Below are 26,269 nucleotides of genomic sequence, written 5' to 3'. Positions count from 1 at the left end.
GGCTAGGTGCTACAGAGTCTTTTCAGCTTGGCGTTTTCAGGGTTAAAGTGAATCTGAATTGGTAATACAACATGGGCAAATCAAAGTTAGGGTTAGAGCTAAAATGTCCTAAAATGTTCTCAGGTGTCAAAATGTCATAGGATGAACAACCAATACATAGACATGTTTTCTTTCCGGCTGTGAATCCTTTGCTTTTCTTTGCCTAGATGTTCCTCAGGTTTTTCAAAGCAGCAAGACTGGTCCAAGAGAATAAATAAATTAGAAGGGGCATAAAGGTAGCCTTTGTAAGGAGTTAACTTATCTTTTTAAACTGCTTGAGAATCCTAGAAGTATTTTGCCTCTTATGAACAAAAATGGAGGCATCTGATTGAGTTGGCTCCCTGGCATTGCTTTGGGGATGGATCTGTGCAGAGTTGGATTTCCTTTGAAGCTGAAGCCCCAGGGCCCCTCACTTGCACTAGCCCCATCTCAAGCCCTGCAAGGAGGGGCCCTAGCAGTGGGTTCTAATGGTCATATGTTCTGTAAATTTGAAAAAATATGTAATATTTTAATAGCAATCAGTTAAGACTATTTTCTCTACTCCAAATTTTCCTCTGACATGCTTTCTCTCATGGTATGTGGCCTTGGAGGGACTGTATGCATTTTGGGGATCTGGCTAAGGGATTTATGAGATAAGTTGTGTAGTTTGAAGTCACTTTAGTATATACCTAAGTTATTGCTAGGTGTTCTAGTGTTCACATAGTTTACAGGGACACTCCTCTGCTCCCTATCTATATGCTCATCTGGCTTCCTCACCTAAAGCTACAGTATCATGATATAAACTAGCTCCAGAAGTACATTGGTAGGAAAAGGGGTGAAACAAAGCTTGGAATGTATGGAGCCAGAAACTGGTCCATGGAAAATTCTCTCAACTATCAGACATGTAAAATTGTAAATGGAGGATTCAGTTCGTATTGATACCTAATTAAAGCAGAAGTTCTTTCTAGTCAGTAACACTCCATCTTTTTTTGTGTGTGTGTGGGATATACATGAAATAGAATTGATCAGAATTACTGTGTTTATAGGACACAAATCTATAGCAGTAGGGCCAACTGAAGTTGTGTATTTTATGTACTCCAGCACATCAGATGGCACCTTAGAATATCTGATATATCTTGCCTAAGTTGTCAGTTTCAGACCAAACTGCAGGTAAAATTGTCTGCAATAAAATGAAGCAACCAACTGTGCTAGAAGAAAACAATGACTTATTCTGCTAGTCTCTGTATTGGAAAATGTGTCAAAATGATTATATGAAGAAGTGGTCAGAGTATGCAAAAAATGGAGGAAAAAGGTATTATAGAGGTGTTTTTGTTAGTTGATAGATATGTTATCTTTTTGGTTTTGTAATGTTTTCATTTTTAGGCTTTTTTAAAAAAATAGATCTTTATTGGAGTATAATTGCTTCACAATACTGTGTTAGTTTCTGTTGTAGAACAAAGTGAATGAGCCATATGCATATGTATATCCCCATATCCCCTCCCTCTTGAGCCTCCCTCCCACCCTCCTTATCCTACTCCTCTAGGTGGTCACAAAGCACCGAGCTGATCTCCCTGTGCTATGCGGCTGCTTCCCACTAGCTAACTATTCTACGTTCAGTAGTGTATATATGTCGATGCTATTCTCACTTCTCCCCAGCTTCCCCTTCCCCAGCTGTGTCCTCAAGTCCATTCTCTATGTCTACATCTTTGTTCCTGCCCTGCCACTATGTTTATCAGTACCATTTTTTTCTTTTTTTAGATTCCATATATATATGTTAAAATGCAGTATTTGTTTTTCTCTTTCTGACTTACTTCACTCTGTATGACAGACTGTAGGTCCATCCACTTCACTACAAATAACTCAGTTTCGTTTCTTTTTATGGCTGAGTAATATTCCATTGTATATATGTGCCACATCTTCTTTATCCATTCACCTGTCGATGGACATTTAGGTTGGTTCCATGTCCTGGCTATTGGAAATAGTGCTGCAATGAACATTGTGGTACATGTCTCTTTTTGAATTATGGTTTTCTCAGGGTATATGCCTAGTAGTGGGAATGCTGGGTCATATGGTAGTTCTATTTTCAGGTTTTTAAGTAAACTCTATACTGTTCTTCATGTTGGTTGTATCAATTTACTTTCCCACCAACAGCACAGGAGGGTTCCTGTTTCAGCACACCCTTTCCAGCATTTATTGTTTCTAGATTTTTTGATAATGGCCATTCTGACCAATGTGAGGTGATACCTCACTGTAGTTTTGATTTTCATTTCTCTAACAATAGCAATGTTGAGCATCTTTTCACGTGCCTCTTGGCCATCTGTATGTCTTCTTTGGTGAAATATCTATTTAGGTCTTCTGCCCATTTTTTAATTGAATTGTTTGTTTTTTTTGATATTGAGCTCCATGAGCTGTTTGTATATTTTGGAGATTAATCCTTTGTCCATTGTTTCATTTGCAAATATTTTCTCCCATTCTGAGGGTTGTCTTTTCGTCTTGTTTATGGTTTCCTTTGATGTGCAAAAGCTTTGAAGTTTCGTTAGGTCCCATGTGTTTATTTTTGTTTTTATTTCCATTACTCTTGGAGGTGGGTCAAAAAAGATCTTGCTGTGGTTTATGTCAAAGAGTGTTTTTCCTGTGTTTTCCTCTAAGAGTTTTATAGTGTCTGGTCTTACATTTAGGTCTTTAATCCATTTTAAGTTTATTTTTGTGTACGGTGTTAGGGAATGTTCTAATTTCATTCTTTTACATGTAGCTGTCCAGTTCTCCCAGCACCACTTAATGAAGAGGCTGTCTTTTCTCCATTGTATGTTCTAGCCTCCTTTGTCATAAATTAGGTGACCATATGTGTGTGGGTTTATCTCTGGGCTTTCTATCCTGTACTGTTGATCTGTATTTCTGTTACTGTGCCAGTACCAACCATACTGTCTTGATTACTGTAGCTTTGCAGTATAGTTTGAAGCTGGGGAGCCTGATTCCTCCAGCTCCGTTTTTTTTTTTTTTTTTTTTCTCAAGATTGCTTTGGCTATTCGGGGTCTTTTGTGTTTCCATATGAATTGTAAAATTTTTGGTTCTAATTCTGTGAAAAATGCCATTGGTAGTTTGATAGGGATTGCACTGAATCTGTAGATTGCTTTGGGCAGTATAGTCATTTAAACAATATTGATTCTTCCAATCCAAGAACATGTTATATTTCTCCATCTGTTTATGTCGTCTTTGATTTCTTTTATCAGTGTTTTATTGTTTTCTGAATACAAGTCTTTTGCCTCCTTAGGTAGGTTTATTCCTAGATATTTTATTCTTTTTGTTGCAGTGGTAAATGGGATTGGGGTATTTATCCCAGGGATGCAAGGGTTCTTCAATATATGCAAATCAATCAATGTGATACACCATATTAACAAATTAAGGAATAAAAACCATAAGATCATCTCAACAGATGCAGAATATAGGCATAAAGGGAACCTCCGTCAACATAATAAAGACCATATATGACAAACCCACAGCAAACATCATACTTAGTGGTGAGAAACTGAAAGCATTTCCACTAAGATCAGTAACAAGACAAGTATGTCCACTCTCGCCACTTGTATTCAACATAGTTTTGGAAGTCCTAGCCACGGCAATCAGAGAAGAAAAAGAAATAAAAAAATTGGAAAAGAAGAAGTAAAACGGTCACTGTTTGCAGATGACATGATACTAAACATAGAAAATCCTAAAGATGCCACCAGAAAACTACTAGAACTAATCAATGAATTTGGTAAGGTTGCAGGATACAAAATTAATGCACAGAAATCTCTGGCATTCCTATACACTAACAACAAAAATCAGAGAAATTTAGGCTTTTTAAAACTTATAATTTGTTGTGACTTCTTTTCTCCTTCTAAATAAATACCACTTTTATACCCTAATCTGATATTCTCAGTTTTGTATTCTTAAAGAGCTTCCAAATTAAGTGACAGGCTGCACAAAACTTGGATCTGGAGAGAAATTTTCACATTATGGACAAGTCATAAAGCATCATTGTCCAAGGGACTTGTGGGCCCTGAGCTGCTATTTTTCTACTTGCTCAGGAGTCAGAAAGTTGGATTCTGTTCTGAATTTTGCCATTTATTGGCTGAGTGGTCAGACCCAGATCTCTGAGGAGTAGTAAAATGCCATTAGCATACCAGTGCTTTTCATCCCTGATCCCATTTAATCCTCACAACTGGTTTAAGAGATTGGAGGAAACTAAGATGAATGGATGAAGAGCTCACACCAAGTGAATGCACTGGAATTAGAATCTGACTTTAGGGGCTATGATTTTTGCCATCACTTACAGATTTAAGACTCTCATATTCCTCAGTTATAAAATTGTAATAATTATGTCTTATTTACCTGTTTCCCAGGGTTGTGTCAGCCATCAAATGAGGGAGGCTGTGAGAAAGGACTTTAAATATTATTCTATAAACATGAAACAGTGCTTGAGGTGTGCAGCTCTGTATGCAGCCCATGTGATTTGGGGTATTAAATTATTCAACAATAACAGCTTTGAGATATTGCAGCAAGTGGAACTCCTCAAATGTGTTTCAAAAGTAGTGACACTGCAGGTTTTCTGTGCCCTCTGGGTTGGTTGTTTTCTGCTTGGACCCCAATAGAGATATGTCTCTTTTTACCATAGGAGCTCTTGGCTCCACCCAGAGCAGAGAACAGAAGCCTAGAAGGATAATCACGATGGTAACAAGAAACAAAGAGCTTAGAGCTAAGTTTGCAGAAAGAAATGACCATTAATACAAAGCATATTAGAGAAAGTTGTCATCCACCAAAAGCAGTTATTAAAGTTTTGTTCATTTCAGTGAACCTTGTGCTTTTGCAGAGTCTCAGAATAATATGTTAAATGTATTACAGGCTTAAATTACAAGGTTACTAGTAGAATTTGGAAGATGATAAATCCAGACGAGACCAACACAGAGTCTGTTCTCCTGGCCAGGCTGGGTAAGGGAGATTAATTTCTTATTGAGAAGGAACTTTTCGTTAATATCAGGATAAAATTGTAGATTTATTTAGAGAAAGTTGTATATGTCAATTCAGGGTAAAATTGTAGAATTATTTAGAGAAAGTTCAAGTTAACTGTATTTTAATAAGTACAGTTTCTTCATTTCGAAGAATATGATTAGTAGTTCTCAATTAAGCCATTTTTTCCTTCAAATGATATGAATTTAAAAATAATTCTAGGTATTTTTATAGATAGGTACTTGAATGAGGTAGATCATACATTATTATTATAGTCAAGATTCTCTTTTCTGGAAAAAGGTAAAACTGGGTTAGAAGAACTGCTTTAAAAAGGTTTATTAGTGGGGCTTCCCTGGTGGCGCAGTGGTTGGGAGTCTGCCTGCCGATGCAGGGGACACGGGTTCATGCCCCGGTCCGGGAAGATCTCACATGCTGCGGAGTGGCTAGGCCCGTGAGCCATGGCCGCTGAGCCTGCGTGTCTGGAGCCTGTGCTCCACAACGGGAGAGGCTGCAGCAGTGAGAGGCCCGCGTAATGCGAAAAAAAAAAAAAAGGTTTATTAGTGAATGGGCTACATGTAAGGCCACACTGAGATGTAGAATTTGATAGGCAGTTAAAAACTTGATCTTTTTCAGAGAGAAATTTTTAAAATATATTTTAAACTTTTATACAGTGGAGGTGAGGAGAAACTTTTTTCTAAGAAGTTATGACGGGCAGAATCATATACAGACATCCCATGGAAATATTGCAGGTTCAGTTCCAGACCACCGCAATGAAGTGAATATTGCAATAAAGCCAGTCAGATGAGTTTTTTCATTTCCTGGTGAATATAAAAATTATGTTTACACTATACGGTAGCCTCCTAAGTGTACAGTAGCATTATGACTAAAAAACAACTACATACCTTAATTAAAAAATACTTTATCGCTAAAAGATGCTAACCATCATCTGTGACTGTGCAGAGTTGCCATAAACCTTCAATTTGTAAAACATGCAGTATCTTCAAAGCCCAATATAGGAGGTAGGCATTAATACTATCCAAAATATTTGTCAAACTATTTTCTATTTATCTAGTTCTTATCTTTGCATTTTTCTGTTATCATATTTTTAACTTGTAGATGCTATAGAGTTCCAAGACAACTTCTTAGAAGTACAGTTTTTTACTTTAGTAAACTGAACTCACCCTCATAAGCAGACCTATGTCTGGCTTTAGTTGTTTTTAGAACCTTAGCTCACTTTGCTGACATCTAACTCACTAAAATTATATATGGGTAGGGGGAAAATATTCAAAAGATAAAGTAGTAAAGAGATCATATTTGTGGTTACCAGACGTGAGGGGTTGGAGGAAGGGAAATTGGATATAAGCAGTCAAAAGGTATAAGTACTAGGGATATAACGTATAGCATGATAAATATAACTAACATTGCTGTGTGTTATACATGAAAGTTGTTAAGAGAGTAAATCCCAAGAGTTCTCATCACAAGAAAAATTTTTTTTTCTTTTTCTTTCGTTTTGTATCTATATGAGATGATGGATGTTTGCTAAACTTATTGTGGAATAATTTCATGATGTATGTAAGTCCAATTATTATGCTGTATACCTTACAGTGCTGTATGTCAATTAGATCTCAGTAAACTGGAAGGAAAAAAAGAGATAAAGTAGTACAGTAAGGGGTGTTTTGAATTTTAATTTCATTCTGTCTACTTTAATGGGAGTGGGGCCAATTTACGTTGTGTGACTTTTTCCCAGTGATGTTTTATTATTCATTAGACATCAGTGTCCCAAGCAACCTCCTGGCTTATCTGTCCATTAATCCAGCTCAAGGTCAAAGTTACTTATTTTGTTTTTCCTTGTCTAGATCTCTTCTAAGTTATGTTTTGCTTGGTTCTTATTTTTAATCTCTATTTACATTTTGCTGTTTTATTTCATACTCTGCCATTAAGTCATATTAAATCTTTTGTGGAGAGTGATAAGGCATAAATCAAATATTATTGGCTGTTTCCATCTATCTTTTTTTTTTTTTTTTTTTTTGCGGTACGTGGATCTCTCACTGCTGTGGCCTCTCCCGTTGCGGAGCACAGGCTCTGGACACGCAGGCTCAGCGGCCATGGCTCACGGGCCCAGCCACTCCGTGGCATGTGGGATCTTCCTGGACCCGGGGCACAAACCCGTGTCCCCTGCATCGGCAGGCGGACTCTCAACCACTGCGCCACCAGGGAAGCCCTGTTTCCATCTCTTACCTGTCTCCTTTGTTTTCATCTCTTCCATCTGCCTCAGAGTGATCAGAATTCTGATGATATGGTGGCCTGACACATCCACTCTCAACTCTAATCCAACTATCAACTCTGTCTCCATAGAGAAACAGGTGCTTAGACTGCAGGGTGTGTGGGAACACTCTGACCTTTCCAGGGGCTGCATGTTTAGGATGGTTCTTGATTCTGGGCCTGGCAGTTGGCCTGGGAGGAAAATCTGAATTCTTTTGTTCCTGAAGAAAGATTGTACCTCTGAGTTCTGTGGATCCCTCAGAGGAAGAGCCCTGCCATTCCATTCATTGTCATTCTAGGAAGACCTGCTCATTGTCAAATCCTTGGAGAGGCCTTGATCCTCCTTATGTCAGAGATCAGCAATCAAGCTTTTTCCTGTGTTTGCAGAAAGAACTGAAGAGTTTCCAGTTTCATGTCCCTGTCTGTGAAGAGCAGTACTTCCTACCACTTGTGGGTTTCCATCACTCCCAGGTACCCTAGTAGCTTGTTATGTAAATAAACTCATGGGTATGCTAAGGAAATCATCACAATCTAAGGGGACCCAGCAGCAGTGTCTTTGAGATAGAGCAAGGAGAGAGAGAGAGACAGTGAGAGAGAGAGAGAGAGAGAGAGGTAGAGAGAGAGAGAGAAAGAGACAGAATGGATAAAAAGAATAGGAAAGCTTCTAGTATAGTAATAAAACTGTTAGAGGAGACAGATGATGATTAGAATAACCACAACAAAATGTTTTAAAAGAAGGCTTGAAGAGATTCTATTATAGCTTTATAAGACTTTCTGAAACTTAAAAATCTGATAATTTTTAAATTTAAAAACTGAGTGTATGGGGCTTCCCTGGTGGCGCAGTGGTTGAGAGTCCACCTGCCGATGCAGGGGACACAGGTTCGTGCCCCGGTCCGGGAAGATCCCACATGCCGCGGAGCGGCTGGGCCCATGAGCCATGGCCGCTGAGCCTGCGCGTCCGGAGCCTGTGTTCCGCAACGGGAGAGGCCACAGCAGTGAGAGGCCCGCATACCGCAAAAAAAACCCCAAAAAACTGAGTGTATGAATTGAGGAAAGATTAGTCACTATAGAGACCATCCTGGAGGGTCAAGTAGAAGACACATTGTAAAACAGCAAAAATACAAAGAGAATGAAATCATGGGGAAGAAGCTGCAAGATTTGGAGGCAGCATCAGGAGTTCTGAAATATGGAGAATAGAGATTCTAGAATGGCGAAAAAGGAACAGATAGAAAGAAACATAACCGTTGAAATAACCACTGGGAAAAACAACATTGGATTGAAAAAAAGACTTGTATATTCATATTGGAAGTGCCCAGGCAGGGTCGATTTCCATAGCTGAGGGCTGGAGATGAGAGGGAGAGAGAGCAAACAGGCTGTTGGATACTGACTTGGCTTTTCATTCTGCTCCCAGTGGTACCGCTTTGGGAAGAACATAATGCTATTGTCATGTCATGTGATGGAGGAACCTTGATATTCTCTGATAACACCATATGGTCACACCTTAAACTTCTCATGTGACATATCAGCTCTTGTTCCATTGGCTTCCATATCAACTACTGTTATCTAATGAATGAAAAAGTTGTGTATAAGCACCACTGCCATGTAAGAGAGTGGTTCCTGTTACAGAAATTATTTTGAGTTGCTGTGCATGCTGGTCGGTTTGGATATACCAAATGGGCCTGAGAACTAGGTTTGGGTTGGGAAATGAGGAGAGTGAATTTCTCTGCAATTAGGGAGAATTTGGAAAGTCAGAAACAATCTAGAAAGGAGGGGTGAGATTGCATGTGGCTGGGATTTTATCTGGTGTAACGTATCCAATGAAAAATCCCACAAGGAATTAATCCAAAGAAAATAATAAAGATGTCCAAAGTCTAATGCCTAATGCTCAGTTTGAAATTGCCATAAGCTTTTCATGACTCTGCCCCATCCCTCATATTCCTTTAAATCTACTGTAATTATGAATAACCCTCTATGTGTCTGAGGCAGAAAGAAGTTTACTTCCCCAAATTGGTGCTTTAAATATAATTAGGCTTAAGGAAGCGTGCTAGGTTGGGTTTCCAGAAACATCTTTAGGAAGACTGCATCACTGTCCCACTAGGCAAGCCACCGAGTCTGAGGCCTTTAATGCAGCCTTGCTGGAAGCAAGAAGCCCCCGCTCTCATCAAACCCACCTCTCAATTCATGGAACCAGAGAATGGACACTGGAATGCTGGTGTAGGAAGAACGATCTTATATTTCCATGACTTTTCTTGACAGCGGCTACAGCTGAGAGTTTCAGGAATATGGAGCTCACTGTATTTCTGCCTTTGGAATCTTAAGAAAAGGGCTTTGACGCACAGAACCTAATTTGCTTCCAGACTATAGCACCTGGAAGATAGTTGGTGCAAAAGTCGAGAGAGACAAACCAAAGAATGATTTTCAAACAATGCTGATTTTCAAGAGCCAACCAAGTGGGGACAGAGATTGTTAGTAGGACATTAGATAGTATGGGGGCAGGAAGATAATTCATGAACAAGAAATTGGGGGGAAGCAGGATCTGAGGCACAGAATAATTGTAACACCTCAATCTAGGTTACAGTTGTCTTTGGGGGACTTGGATTATCTTGGGTGCTTTATCGTGACTTAGAGCCAGGGGGATGGATCATGTGATGACTGAACTACCTCTTATATCCCAGCTAATAGCAAACATTAAGAATCTACCGTAACCTGCTATTTCCTGGGCATTAGAATCTTCAATTAAGCTGGTTAGTAATTCAATTTACCAATTGACTAGAGTTGGCGCTAAGAGAGAAATGAAACCTATTTGCTACCCTGATTGTCAATACTTGTGAAACAGGTTTAAGTAGTCCCACTTGCTGCATATCACAGAGCTGTTATTGTTTAAAACTTGATAACCGAAACCAGTGAGCTGTACACAGAGCTAGAGGCCGTACATGTTATTTCATTTTTATAAACTTTATCAGGGGGCAGTGTCTATCTATGTATGTCTACTGTTAGAAAACAGCAACCAAAAACCAAAAGATGCTAGGTAAGGGTGGCTGAGCATAAACTAGAGGGTCTGTAATTGAACCATTGGTTGAAGTGATTTAACCTTAGTATTTCTATCTAACTATTATATTGTTCCATATTGTTGATGGTCTTAAGAAACTTGTTTTCATCTTATGAAAACAGACATGAAGAAAGCAAATGTAAGTATACTAATGAAATGCTAAAAACTTTCATATGTAGCAAGGTATATATATATGTCTGCTAGGGGTTTAATTGTGTCTTCCCAAAATTCATATGTCCTGACCCCAGTAGCTGAGAATGTGACCTTATTTGGAAATAGGTCATTACAGATGTAATTAGATAAGATGAAGTCATTAGGGTGGGCCCTAATCTAATGTGACTGGTATCCTTATAAAAAGGGGAAGTATAGGCACAGATACCCCCACAGGGAGAACATCATGTGACAATGAAGGCAAAGATTGGGGTGGTGCTTATACAAGTCAAGGAATGCCAAAAATTACTGCAAACCACCAGAAGCTAGAGGAGAGGCATGGAACAGATGCTCCTTGACAGCCCCTAGAAAGAATAAACGCTGCTGACACCTTGATCTCAGACTTCTAGCCTCCAGAACTATGAGACAGAAACTATCTGTTGTGGGAATTCCCTGGTGGTCCAGTGGTTAGGACTCCATGCTTCCACTGCAGGGGCCATGGGTTCGATCCCTAGTCAGGGAACTAAGATCCCACAAGCCACGCGGCATGGCCAAAAACAACAAAAAAAAAGCCTACAAAAACTATCTGTTGTTTGTGCCACCCAGGTTGTAGTACTTTGGTTGTTATGGCAGCCTTAGCAAACAAAGACAAATTATAAGAATTTTAAAAAACATATAAAGAATATTGAATTGATAAAGTAAAAATTAAGAAAATTGAACATAATGACATTATGTAAACTGTTGCATACACTCAGGGCCCGATCAACACCTGTCCAGATGGTGGAAACTTTGGCCACAAATCTCAGCATGACTGAACCAGCTATAAGAAAATTCTATGCTGTTATAAATCAATGAATTAAAAAAAGATATTTAGCCTCTTAGTAGTGATATGAAAAATTTTGGTTACAAATGGAACCTTTGGAAGCATTCTTTACCAAAACAACATGAGGCAGTAAAGGAAGGTGAATCAGAAATAGAAGGTTAGTGTCATTTCATAAACTGTATGTGGGTATATTGCTTCATTTCTGACCTAAAGTGTCCTCTGTGGTATTATAATAAAAAAGATAATCAACTTTAGAAGAGTGTCGAGAATGAAAATTACCTAGACTTTTGACATTTAGATTTTCATGTGAAATGGGGCCTGCTTCCAAGTTGATATAAAAAATAGGCTTGTAAATAGATCTACTGGTGCATATAATTCAGTGGTGTCTGCCCTAGAGAAGGTATAAAGTGGCCATATCACTAATTCCTCCTCCAGGAGAACACACGTTCAGTCTTCTCTCTTTCTATCCATAACCAAGTCTTATACCCAAAGCCTATAGTGTTTTGTAGCAAGTCTAAATACAGGGGAAAGCATTTTTATTAATGTGTAAACCTCTAACAGTTATAACTAAAAAGGTTGTTTTTTTTAAAAAATTTTGTCCTTCTGGAGTCCGCACATTTCTGAATGTTTTCTGTGTGTATTTTTTCTACTAGTGTTCATACTTAGTAAGAATCTGGCAATTTCAGAAATGAGAAGGCATTTTAACTTTCCCTATCACACAGGAAAATCAAGATTATATCTCAACCCCTTGGGAGAGTTTACATACTGCTGAAAATGACCACTTCAGTGCAGTCAATAAAGGTTTATGTCTAAGGAGGAAATTATTATCTACAGGACAATATGAGGATGATTTTGCTATAAGGCCAAGAAAGAAACCAAGAACTCTTGGTGTTAATTTGAACTAGGACTCAAAAATCTTTTGAAAAGTTAAGTATTTGTATGAAAATAGCTACTAGTAGCTATTATTTGTGGCATGTTTACTCACCTTCATACATACAGGATTTTTGTGAGGACCAAAATTCTGTATGTGAAAAACTTTGGAAACTTGAAAGTTGCTGAGCTGGGTGAAGCTCAAACACAGGACTAGAGTCTGCTGTTCACCAAAACACATATCACAGGCTGTGCTCACATATTTGAATGTCCTAACTCACCAATAAATACTATTATAAAGAAACCCTAAAAGGGTTTTTATCTATTAAAATTAATTCATAATGGCAAACAATGAGAATTGCAATGTTCTGCTTTGGAATGTAAAAACGTTTAGTTTAGTTATTACTGAAATTGGGGCAGGTGGGGTGCCCTGTTCAGTTTAATTTAGGACTTAAATTTAGATGCGTTGTTTCAAAACCACAGGAGCTTCCCTGGTGAAATGTGAAACTGCCTCCACCCCCAGCCCCGGAGGGCAAGGAGAGACTGAAGAAAGGGGCAGGCTACTCCAGACTGGTAGGTGGCAATTTTTTGCTTTTGTTTTTAATTAACATATATATTTATTTTTTAAATTGAAGTTTAGTTAACTTACAGTGTTGTGTTGGTTTCAGGTGTATAGCAAAGTGATTCAGTTACACACACACACACACACACACACACACACACACACACATATTATTTTTCAGATTCTTTTCCATTATAGGTTATTATAAGATATTGAGTATAGTTCCCTGTGCTATACAGTAGGTCCTTGTTGTTTACCTATTTTATATATAGTAGTATGTATATGTTAGTCCCAAACTCCTAATTTCTCTCTCTCCCTGCCCTTGCTGTCCCCTTTGGTAACAAAAATTTTGTTTTCTATGTCTTTGGGTCTATTTCTATTTTGTAAATAAGTTCTTTGGTATCATTTTTTTTTAGATTCCACATATAAGTGATATCATATATTATTTGTCTTTCTCTGTGTGACTTACTTCACCTAGTATGATCCATCCATCTAGGTCCATCCATGTTGCTGCTAATGGCATTATTTAGTTTTTTTTTATGGCTGAGTAATATTCCATTGTGTATATATACCACGTCTTCTTTATTCATTCATGTGTCGTTGCTTCCATGCCTAGAAAAAATTTTTTTTAAATTTGTATGGAAACACAAAAGACCCTGAATAGCCAAAACAGTCTTGAGAAAGAAAAGTGGAGCTGGAGGAATCAGGCTCCCTGACTTCAGACTATACTACAAAGCTACAGTAATCAAAAAAATATGGACTTCTTAATTTTTGCCAATCTAATGAGAATAAAATGATATATCATTTTGCTCTAAAAAAGCCCCAATATGGCACTGGCACAAAAACAGACACATAGATCAATGGAACAAAATAGAAAGCCCAGAAGTAAACCCACATACTTATGGGCAATTAATCTACAACAAAGGAGGCAAGAATATACAGTGGAGAAAGGCAGTCTCTTTAATGAGTGGTGCTGGGAAAACTGAACAGCTACATGCAAAAGAATGAAATTAGAACATTTTCTAACACCATATACAAAAATAAACTCAAAATGGATTAAAGACCTAAGTGTAAGACCTAAATGTAAGACTAGCTATAGAGGAAAACATAGACAGAACAGTCTCTGACATAAATCACAGCAATATATTTTTGGACCCATTTCCTAAAGCAATGGAAATAAAAGCAAAAATAAACCAGTGGGACCTAATTAAACTTAAAAGCTTCTGCACAGCAAAGAAAATCATAAACAAAGTGAAAAGACAACCTACGGACTGGGAGAAAATATTTGCAAACAATGCTACAGACAAGGGATTAATTTCCAAAGTATACAAGCAGCTCATATAGCTTAATATCAAAAAACCCAAAAACCTAATCAAAAAATGGGCAGAAGACCTACATAGACATTTCTGCAAGGCAGGTGGCAGTCTTAATAAGCAAGGGAACTTACATATGAAACTTGTCTTGGGCTGCCCCAAGTTGAGTAGATCGCCATACGCACCCACCAGAATCTTAAAGATTTATATAAAGGTTTTAATTGGGTTCAGTCAAGTATACCATCCAGATGGTCTCAACAACATATTACTGTCTCAAGGCTGCATTTGAAATGACTCCAGCAGGGGAGGGGGTGAGGAGCCTCCAGTTGCCTGGGTCTAGCTCATGGGTCAGCTGACAGTCATGTTCTCTTGATGACCTCCTCCAAGATGATAAGTAGATAATCACAATGCATAAATGTGTGCAGATTATAAGAATATTAAATCATTATTTATTCCGTTAGGTTTATATACATGTTTACTAAAAAAAAAAGAGGTGGCAGCGTAATCATTTTGAAATTCATTCCAAGTTGTTGATGTCTCGATAGTTCATTCTTTTGCTACTGCTGAGTGGTTTTTCCATTGTCTAGATAGATGAACCACAGCTTTTATATCCATGAGCTCAGCGATGGACATTTGGATTATTTCCAGTTTTTGGCTATTACAAATAAAGCTGCTGTAAACATCCATCTATAAGTATTTTTCTGTACATATACTTTTATTTCTTTTGGGTAAATACCCAGGATTGGAATGGCTGGGTTATCTAGTAAGTGTATGTTTAACTTAAGAAACTATCAAATGGCTTTTCAGAATAGTGTCAGTTTACATTCCCATCAGTGGCATGTATGCTCATAGCCCCCCAGTGCTTGGTATGACGAGTCTTTTTATTTTAGCCGTTCTAGTGGCTGTGGTAGTATCACATTATGGGTTTTGTTTGCGTTTCCTTAATGATGGATAATGCTGAGCATCGTTCATGTGCTTATCTGCCATTAGTAAACCCTTTTTGGCAAAATGTTCAAATCATTTACTTTTTTTTTTTTTTTTTTGCGGTACGCCTCTCACTGTTGTGGCCTCTCCCGTTGCGGAGCACAGGCTCCGGATGAGCAGGCTCAGCGGCCACGACTCACGGGCCTAGCCGCTACGCGGCGTGTGGGATCTTCCCGGACCGGGGCACGAACCCGTGTCCCTGCATCAGCAGGCGGACTCTCAACCACTGCGCCACCAGGGAAACCCCATTTACTCTTTTTGTTTTTTACCTGTTATGTTCTAATAGTTCTCTTTGTATTTGGATAAAAGTCCTTTATCAGATATGAGATTTTCAAATATTTTCTCCCATTCTGTGGTTTGGTCTTTTTTTTTCTTTTAATGGTGTCTTTTGGAGAACAGAAGTTTTTCATTTTGTTGAAGCCCAAATTATTAATATTTTATTTTATGGATTGTGCTTTTGATATTTTATCTAAGAAATCTTGACCTAACATAAAGCACAGAAGTTTTTTCTTATGCTTTGCTTTATAAATTTTATAGCGTTATATTTTACATTTATATCTGTAATCCATTTCTGAGTTAATATTTGTATATGGTGCAAAATTCAATTGAAATATATATATGTATATGTATATGAATATCTGTTTGTTAAAAAGACTGTCCACTGAATTGTGTTTGAAGCTTTGTGGAAAATCAATTAACTCTATATCTATTGGTATATTTCTGTACTATCTATTCTATTCCGTAGATCAATCTACCTATTTTGGAGCCAATACTTGTATCTAGATTACTATAGTTTTATGCTAAATTTTTAAATAAGGCAGAAGAAATTTGTTCTTTTTCAAAGTTATTTTGGCTATTTTAGTTCCTTTGCATTTCCAAGTGAATTTTATAATTGTCAACTTCTACAAAAAAACTTCTGGGATTTTGATAGGAATTATTTGAATCTATACATCCATTTTAGAATAATGCCACCTTAATTAAGTCTCCTGATCCACAGACATGGTGTTTTTCCCCATCTAGTTAGATCTTCTTAATTTCTCTTTTCAATATTTTGTAGTTTTCAGTGTCCATATTTTAACAGATTTATCCTTAAGTAGTTCATAGTTTTACCCTATTATAAAAATATATTTTAATTGCAATTTCCAATGGTTGCTAATAGAAATACAGTTGATTTTCAAACATTGATCTTTTATCCTGAAACCTTGAAAACTCACTTGTTAGTCTTAGTAGCTACATAGATTTTCTGCATAGATAGATTATCAGGGCATCTGTGAATGACTAGTCATATGTATGGGTGGTAGGATTATGGAGGAAATTTGGGATGGCCATCATGTTTGATATCCCTATCATTAATAAGGATTAGAAATGTAGAATTAATAATATGTTTTGCAAGAAGAAAAATGATTAAATTTAATGCTAGATATGTTGAATTCTAGGGTCCCATGCGAATTCCAATGGAAACATTTATCTATTCTTAGGGGAGCAATCAGGAATGAAGAAATGTATTTGGCAGTCATCACTATAGATGATGGTCTGCTTTGTAGAAATATATAAAATAAAAATAAAAAGAAGAATATCAAGGATAGAACCATGGGGAGCATCATGTTTAGTTTAAGATGGAGAGACTTGGATATTTTCATGTGCTGAGATAAGAGAAAGGAAATTACTTTAGAAGGAGACTCTTTAATTTCCTTTTCCTTAGTGCTTTGTTCAGAATCACTAATATCTTTTTAAATCCAAGAGAAAGTATGTTGATTCCCATAAGGGGTCATATCTCTATCTCTGGCTTCTGTCTGGATTCAGGGTCCATGAAAATAAATTTGTTTCTCAGTCTGACATTGCATTTCTGAAATTGTAAATCTGAGAGACAGTTTCTATGTGATTGTGAGCCCGCCAGTATGTCATAATTTTTTTAAAGGTTTTTAGTAGAATAACTTTTTTATAGTTACAGAAATAATGCAGATGCATTATAGAAAATTAGAACACAAAACGAGCAAAATAAAATAAAAACAAACATTACATTCCCACTCCCTTACGGATCATCACCATTAATACCTTAGTACATATTAATATTGTACATCCTGTTTCATAAGCTGCTTTTCTTAGTCAATGATCCTCATCTTTCCTGTTGAGTAAATTTTTATCTCATCTAATACCCAGATCATATTCAAATTTCCACAATTGGCTAAAAAGTGTCCTTTACAGTTGATTTATCTAAGTCAAGACCACACATTGCATTTGGTTATTATGTCTCTTAGTTTATTTTAATTTGGCACAATTGCGTTTTCTAATGATCCTGACTTATCAAAGAGGCTGCCGTATATCAAACTCCTAACGATTTTGTTTCTACAAAGCAGATAGCCTGTTTTCATAGAGCTGTTCATGGAAAAATACTGTCATAACAAAAATCAGTAATCTACTCATCAATTTACTAGTGTACCAGTCAGTAGTTTGTCAAATCAGCCATAGTTATATAAGATGCAGGCAACAAGAGCCAATATGTATGATGGAATGATTAGGACTGTTTCTGTGGGATCACTGGGCCTGGAATGGCAAGACCTAGATTCCCCTTCCATCTCTCCTTGTGATTCCAGCACATACCTCCAGCACTGGTCTTTATGGCTCTGACTCCACAGTCCTTGATCCTTGTAATATTAACTCTTTCTGTTCTCCCCGACAGAGGGATGGTAGCTCCTTCCTCTGCCTGGTGGTTTTTAAACATGTTCACAGATTCTCTGACATTCCTCCCACTAAGAGATGGGACCTATGTCTTCTTCCCTTATACCTAGACCAAACTTACTGACTAATCAACCAACAGAATATGGCAGAAGTGACACTAAGTGATGTTTGAGCGTCAGTCATAAGGGGATGGATTTTTTAACCTTTCTCTTGGATTACTTGCCATTGATGTCTGAGCCATCAGTAAGAAGTCTGAGACTGTTATGTTGTAAGGAAGGCCAGGCCACGTGGAGAAGCTCTATGTGGGTGTTCTAGCCAACAGCCCTTGCTGAGGTCCCAGCCAACAGCCAGCATCAACTATCACATGTATGAGCAAGTAAGATTTCAAAATGCCTCTAACCTCCACCACCATCTGACGATAACTGCATGAAGGAATCCAAGTGAGAGCCACCTAACCGAGTGCCCCCCTGCCCCCAGATCCTAGAACTCTGAAAGATAATGATTAAAAAAAAAATGATTGTTTTGAGCTACTGAAGTTTGAGGTACTTTGATATGCAAAAACAGAGAAATGGAATACTCAGTTACTCATTTCTGAGTTACCTCATCACCCCTGGTTTTCTCTCTTACCTCATCTATCATCAGTGTATCCAATCCCCTCAATTAAATTTCCTCTCTTTGAAAAACCTAGAATTGTTTCCATTCTCCTCACAAGAACCTTACTGATAACCCTCCCAGGCAGGGCCTGCACAAAACAGCCAGGAAAGATTGAAAAAAAAAAATCCAGATCACATGTTGATCTTTTTTAGTTACAAGGCTTATGATGTTTATTATCAACTGGTTTGTAAAACCAGCATCCTAAAATGATTCTGTTCTCTCAGAGACTATAAATTTAATTTAATTTTTATTTTAATGTCTTTTCCTTAGGAAAGTTATAATCTTTCTTTGTAATATGAGGAAGTATAGTGAGGATGATCCTGGCATAAAATAGCTTTCACTACTTAAAAGCTGGCTTTGCTTGTGAACTGCAGCACATGTAGTAAGAAGCCTGCTGCTCCCCAAGCATTGTAGGGTGCTTAAGACTAGGGACTTAGATTTATGTAGATGGAGGCGATAACTCCAAAACTTCATGGGAATATTCCTCTCAGGGTGTCAGGCTCTGCTGGATACTCCAGGGAGTAATTCCAAAGTGAATCACAGGGAGTTACATTTTACAGCCTTGGAGTATGTGGGTCCTGAGCTGGTCAGAGTCCAGGAAGCTAGTCTTCGGTGCCTGTTTCATGGAGAAGGAAACTTCCCAGAGCAGGCTTTGCCACAGTTTCAAAGATGTTTTTTAATGGACAGCAAGTCTGCTTCCATAGTTAGTACTGCAGTATTAGTTCTGCTCTCATGTTTCCCTTTACCATCAATTTCTTTGTCTCCTCTGACGTCATTCTGCGTGCTACACATGGCCTGGGTCAGCTTCAGTTTTCTCTAGCTCGGCTTTGGGAACTGAGGTCTCACTCATTTTCTGACACAGTAGAGACTAAAGTAGGAGACTCCAATCTGTCAAGCAGTAGAAGAGAAGACAAGTTTTGCTGCCAAAAGCCACGAAACCAATGCTAGCCCCATGAGGCACTGAGCTGCAGCCTTTCCTTAGGATCTGCACTGTTGGTCCCCTCCACATGGCTGGGTTTCTACCTGCCGCTGTCTCGTTGCATCAGGTCCTGCTGGCACTCTCCCTTAGTCCTGAACCCTTACATACTCTGATGGTTCTCTGACAACCTGTCCAGTTCTGACCTGCTCTTTCGCTAGCTCTCTCTTTACCATCCATGGCTGAAAACTGTCTCACGTTTACTTGGGCAGGTGATGGCGTCTGTCCCCAGAGAATGATAACTCACAGCCCTGACCCAGTCCCCTCACCCACCTCACCTTAGCCTTGCACCGAAAGTGACCCCTACCTGGACTCTGCTGCTGCCGTGCCCCAGCTTCCCTACCACCCAATGAATTCAGGCACTCATCCGAATGGAAGGTGAGTTTGCCATACTCTTCTGGTTATGGACTACTCCTCTTGCTCTGTTTTCTTGTCCCTTGTTTGAGCCTGCCTGAATTATGACACTGTTCTTTGGTCTTAACCTTTCCCCTGGCCTCTATCAGCCTTCACTTTCCTTCTTGTCATTCCAAATAAAAGCACATAAAAGGCTTCGCGTTGAAATTTGAGAGGGGAAGAAGATAAATGCCAAAGTAAATTTGTAAAGCCAGAGGCTGTGGAGCCCAACAGGTGTGGAATAGCGGGGAAAATAATGGAGAAGCAGGTGATCAGCACTTATCAGGAGAAACTCATAGGAAGGAGGATCCAAAACAATACTTACAGCCTCAGGTGGCTGTATGTTTAACAATGTACAGAGCATAACAATAAAGAAAGTGAACTTAAAACTCAACCCAAGAGTGCGAATATGATCTCTTAGGCATTATTGAGACTTGGTAGCATGGAACAGTGGTAATGGAACATTGTCTCCACTGGAAGCCCGTCTTCATTTGGGTGACGTCCCTAACTATCCATGTGACCACCCTGATTCTCTCCTTTGAAAACTGGTGAAATGGATGAAACTCAACTTGATCTCCAAGTTTCTTTCTTAGTTCTGACAGTCTGTGAGCATGGCCCACGGCCCATTCTCACAGTTGAGTCTATACATGATGGGTTCCGCCAAATGCTGTTTTCAGGTTCTTTAAATAGTTACCCATGTCCCAGAAACAAAAAAAAAAAATTATAGTTGTTGGGAGATGATGGCATATGAAACCAGCTACAACGATTGTAACACATGAGTCATTGCTGTGCAGTATTTAATTTTTGGTTTTATAACATTTTGACATCCAGCTCATGAAAGATCGATCACTGGTTACATGAGTTTATACTACCCTCTGGGGACCTTTTCTTTTTTTTCCTCCCACTTGTTGCTTCTAAAAGGTTCTTAAGAGATATTTGAGTGAAACCTGTCTACTGTGCAGAGCCTGTGGGGATTACAGTCATAGAATGATGAAACTTTAAGGGTAAGGAGGTTTTTGCATTTTCTGGACATGGAAGCAGGAACCCAATTGCAGCCAGAAGTGTGAATGAAAGGAACATCAGTGAGTTGGTCTTTCCGTTCTGATACCATGATGTCTATAATATGGAATGCAAGGTTCAACCAGATTTGCATTTGAATCCCAGCTCTGCCTTAATGAGTAAGGTATTTAGTGTCTCCAAACCTCAGTCTTCTCAGTAAAATGGGGACAATATTACATATTTCATACGCTTATTTTAAAGACTAAAAGAGGTAACGTATGGAGCATTTTTTTGGCACATAGGAAATACTTAGTAAGTGTTACTTTTATCATTGTTATCTATTATTTATGAAGCATCCAAAATGGAGACTATCCAGTAGGAAGTACACCAATATAAGCTAAAATGAGTTTCTCACCCCAAATTACACTTTCTAAGTATCTGAATTCTTATTTTCAGTTAGACTTCACAATTTAAAATGACAAAATTTCGTTTCTGAGAAATTAAGAAAAATGTAGTTCACAGATGAAAAAGCAAGAATATTTTGGCATTCAAGGCAGTAAACAATCTCAACCAACTAGATTGACCGTGACAATGGAATATGCTTTTGTACTTTCCAAGTATGAAAAGCAACTTCTCAGTTTCATGTTACAATTATGATATTATTTGCAAAATAGCAAAAGAATTTGCAGAAACATTTCTATTTAAAGAATTAATTCTATTTTTTGAACAGCAAGTTACCACCACTGAGCTTTCTGTTTGCCCTCTCACTTTGTTTTAAAACTGAGTAGACAGTCAAAAGAAGTGTTGAAATCATGCCTTCAGATAAATAGTGTTTCTGAAAAAAAATTTTTTTTATAAATTTATTTTATTTAATTAATTAATTAATTTAATTTTGGCTGCGTTGGGTCTTCGTTGCTGCGCGCAGGCTTTTCTCTGGTTGCAACAAGCGGGTACTACTCTTCGTTGCTGTGCACGGGCTTCTCATTGCAGTGGCTTCTCTTGTTGAAGAGCATGGGCTCTAGGCACGAGGGCTTCAGTAGTTGTGCGGCACGTGGGCTTAGTTGCTCTGAGGCATGTGGAATCTTCCCGGACCAGGGCTTGAACCCGTGTCCCCTGCATTGGCAGGTGGATTCTTAACCACTGTGCCACCAGGGAAGCACCCAGGTAGTGCTTTTGGATACCCATGCTCTGAACTGTAGCTATTATACATATATATATGTATATATGTATATATATACATATATATATCCTTTTTATAAACAAAGTGAGGAAAACCCAGGAAGCATCTGTGGATTGTTAAGAACTCTTGAAAAGGAAATATTTGGGTAGATTTTCTAATCTAAAGCCTAGTTTTGGAAAAAAATAATAAAAATAATGACTTTAGAATTATATGATATTTTATAGGTATTCAATAAACCTGTATTTACAGGTGTTCTAAAAAACCATGTTTTTAAATGAAGGGACTGCTATCCATTTTTCTTTCCACTGAGGATGAAACTAACAAAAGGAGTAAATTTTTTTTCTTTAAATGTGCAAGCAATTATTTCTATTTCTATTTGACTTTACTGCATAAAGGCTTTTCTTGAACATTCTTGGGAATTGTAACAGCAGTAACTATTACTAATTTTTTTTGCAGAACCTCCCTCTGACCTTCTACATTGGAGACTAAGCATCCCTTCTCTCCATATTCCTCTGTACTTCATTTATCTCTGTTGTACTGCTTGTCAGACTGTACTGGAAATTCTTTGAGGGCAGGAGTTAAGAAACTTTGAATCCCTGCTGTTTGACATGACATTTGCTCAATCACATGGGTTGAATGAACAGTTGAAAAATTAACGGTACAAGTGTCTCGGGGAAGGAGCGGGGTAATATGCAGGCCCACAGACAGAATTAACATCCATGAGATTAGGATTCCTATTTAGATGGGACTAGCTGGGAAGGGAGGTATCTGAGAATTCTAGAGTATTAGAAGGGCCTGGGTTAGGATTCAGTCCCTATTCCATCTATTTTCCAAATCCCCATAATACTAGTGTGGTTTGGGAGAAACTGAAGATGAATTAGTTCAGTGGTTCTTAGGAAAGGAAGTACTCCCCCATGGGAGGCATTCTGGAAATTGTGAAGGAGTGTTTTGGGGTTGTTAAATATTTGGGGGTGGCTCTCTACTGTCATTTAATAAAGTTGGATCCAGGGATTCTAGTTGCCTTGCCATGTGTGGGAGAGCCCTGTGCAACAAATGTATACACATCCTGTGCACATTTCAAATTACCTTAGCCTGGAAATGAACTCCAGCTGACATGTGAACACAGGTGCTTTTTATGCAGTTTTAATATGCAGTTTATCTTCCAGGAAGTGCAACTGATGTGTAAATTGAGAAGAGTAGGGTATTTTGCTTTGTTTGGAAATTTCTCAAAAGTTATTCATTGTTTCAGAAAATTATGAAACTGTGTTGGTTGTGCATTTGAGTGGTTGACAGGACCCCCTGCCAGTTTGCATGTGTGTCTGTCATACCAGTGACGGATGCTTCTATGTCCTGGTGCAGGCACCAGACCACTTCAACACATCTTCCACTATGTCAGGTCTAAGGGCTTACATAATGAAGTATGTGTGGTTTCTTATCAGTTAACATCCTTTTATTTCTTCTTCATGCCAGAGTTAGAGTGTTATATTGAGTTTTTGTGTGAAGGTAGGTTACCTATAGTTCCAAAAGTCATTTTCTGAATCTCTTAGCCAGAAGTGTTTTCAGTCTTTTTCAGATTTTAGGAAGCCAATGAAGTACATACACCTGATAGCATATGACACTCTTGGTGGATATGGGAGAACCCCTGTAACCAAACACATTGATTTTGCTGTAGCAAATATTCATAATAGGTGGGATAAATAGAAATTTACTCTCATTAGTTCAGGTCAGGTGATGCAGGCATATGAGGTTAGGTGCCAAAATTTGGTAAAAGTTTTCAGATTTCAGAGCTTGTTGGTCTTTAGAGTTATGGAGAAGAAACTGTGGAATGAATGCATTATTTCTGTATAGATGGATTATAGTGACTGTGTATTTTATTCCAGGACAATAAAAGGGGTATTAAAATATTAGGTGCAAAAGGAGATTTGGGGTGTGATGCAGTTAGGGATCATTGATGGAGTTGAAGAAACTCAGACTTCTAAATAACCATATGCAGTGAATCACTGACTGAGTTACGGCCTAGACTTGATTCTGAAATAGTTCCCTGAGGCTAGAGTCCATTCATAAAATACTGAAATGTACAAGCCAGGTTATTTATCTTTACCTGCTTTTACAACAAGGGATTGCACTCAGGACCACTGGTGCTTTGTTGATATGAGAATGTTATGTACTCCCGTGAAAACTGAAACATAAAGCAACAGTCAAAAAAGCCAGATGGGCTCTCCAGGTTGTTAAAAAGGAGTTTTGTCCTTTTCCATTTCCCATAAAAGCACAGCTGTGCCTTCTAAAATTGGAACTTATTCATGTGCTCACCAGGTGCCAGCACATAAAAATCAAAAGTGGAGAAAGCTGAAACAAGATATTTTAAAAATAGAAGTAGGAGGTGAGAATAGGGAAAGAGGTAAATGAAAAGAAAGTAAACGAAAAGGTAGAAAGGAAAGAAAAAGTAGCTGTATGGCAACACGTTGATGGGGTAAAGTGCACATAGAATTTTATTAAACAGAGTGAATTTATTGGATAAGAAGTGATCATTCGTCCACCTAATTGTTTTAGTTGGGGTGGGTGCTCGGGCTCATCCATTCAAGTTCTTTGGCTTAGATTTTTTCCATTTAAAAACACAGGATCCAAAGGCAGTTAGTAGAGAGGTTTGGAAAAAACCCAGACCTGCCAATTCTGAGTGCAGTTTTCTTTTCACACTAGAACTTGGGCTTAAGTGAAGACTCTTGAGAATGAGGAGAAAGGACAGACCTGGGGTATGTTTCGAAGGGAGCACAAGCAGTACTTATGGATTTGGAGACCATGTAGAGAGAGACAAAGGAAGGAATTCCTTTTAAAAGGAATCTTTTAAAAAGAGGAGTGCGATCGTCAGAAGTGGAGATGATTAGAAGGAGGAGGATAGGAATAATGAAGTTCTATTTTAGATATTTTACACTTAAGGAACAGAATCACATTTTATTGAAAATGCCTAGTGGGCATTTGGAAATAAAGAAAAGTCATCAAGTGGCTTTGAACCATCAATATATTTTCATTCAGATGCTCCATTTTCCTAAAGCCCAACTGTATACACATCAGCTCCAGAGAGTTAAAGATGTTTGGAATTTTGGGTTCCAGGGAAGTGAGCACCTGGGAGTTTTGGCCTGGGTGGTATTTCGTAGTAATGAGAAGAGACAATTTTGGTGAATTCCCCCAGTGACTCGGGGTTGTTGGTTATAAGCAACATGAAGTAAACAGGTGGCTTAACTAAAGGTATACATGGCAGGACATTATGCCAGGCCTCTTGAGGAGACAAGAGCTGGAAACCCCAGGAATCCAGGGGGCTGCTTCCTCCACCTTCTCTGCTGGAAGCTCCTAGAACTGTTGTGTTCTAATTCCAGGTAATGTGACTGGGCCAGCCAACGGACAGGGTCGTATGACCTTCTGCCCACTTGGTAGAGCTGCTGGAACAGACACTCTGTATAGGGGCATGGCCACAGCAAACAATTTGAAAATATGCCTGCTGAATACCGTTGGCCAAGCCCTTCACTGAGTATGTGGAGGGTGGTTCAGGAAGAGGGAATGCTTGACCATTCCGAAGACTTGGGTCATGGGCATTTATAATTTTAGAATTTTTAAAACTAGGAGAGGAGTGCACCATGGCATTGCCTACTCTAGGAATGACACCTCAAAGACCAACAGTGTGAGGACTGGCTGACCTGTCCCGTCGGAGTCTGATCCCTGATACAGGTGACTGTCAGTGTCGGAGCAGAAGCACTGCTTGTGCGTTGGGAGCCCTTTCCACACTATGGTCACAGGAAGATGGTGTTATGGCGAGGCTGCTTTGTAGAAGGCTGGGCTCAATTTGTGGCTCTATTTTGAGAAGTCCTTTCTGTCTGGAGACTTGGTGTAACCAAAGCCAGATGGCTGCTGTAGGATAAACCGCTGCCTCTCTTTTCTGGCTGCACCCTTCGCCTCACACAGGGGCCTCTGCTTCTAGTGTCCTCATAGAGCTTGGGCGCTCACCCTGCTTCTGTGGACTGTCACAGTTCAGTTCCTTGAGCACCCTGCAGCTGTCTCCTTATTGCCGCCTGTTCTCCATGTGCCCTGCTCAGCTCAGTAAGGTCATATTCTGTCAAAAAACTACACTCTGGGGTTAGTAAGCCAGGGAGCCTAGCAGCTTGGGGAGGTTGGACCACTTATGCTGTATTAGCTTTTCCTTTCCCTCTTCATAAAGTACCTATGGAAAGAAAGATACTGTGCTGGATAACAGCAGCGACAGCACATTGAGATTAAAAGCTGTTACTCATTGAGGCCAGATACTTTAAAAAACTGTTTTAAAATTTCAAATCTTGGGACTTCCCTGGTGGCACGGTGGTTTAGAATCCACCTGCCAATGCA

At 38.7% G+C, this 26,269-nt stretch overlaps 1 protein-coding gene across 4 annotated transcripts in view; it reads left to right on the top strand.

Moving 5' to 3' along the window:
• The window catches only part of GRXCR1 (glutaredoxin and cysteine rich domain containing 1), a 305,190-nt gene that overhangs the window by 136,639 nt on the left and 142,282 nt on the right, over positions 1-26,269 (top strand). For all 4 annotated transcript variants that reach the window (XR_009519572.1, XR_009519569.1, XR_009519567.1 and 1 more), the window contains one exon: positions 12,642-12,731. The gene's annotated coding sequence lies outside the window, so the exon portion shown is untranslated. The remainder of the gene's footprint in view (positions 1-12,641; positions 12,732-26,269) is intronic.

This window comes from Delphinus delphis, chromosome 5 (genome assembly GCF_949987515.2).
Source record: "Delphinus delphis chromosome 5, mDelDel1.2, whole genome shotgun sequence".
Lineage (NCBI taxonomy): Eukaryota > Metazoa > Chordata > Mammalia > Artiodactyla > Delphinidae > Delphinus > Delphinus delphis.
This window is presented reverse-complemented; position numbering and strand designations above follow the sequence as displayed.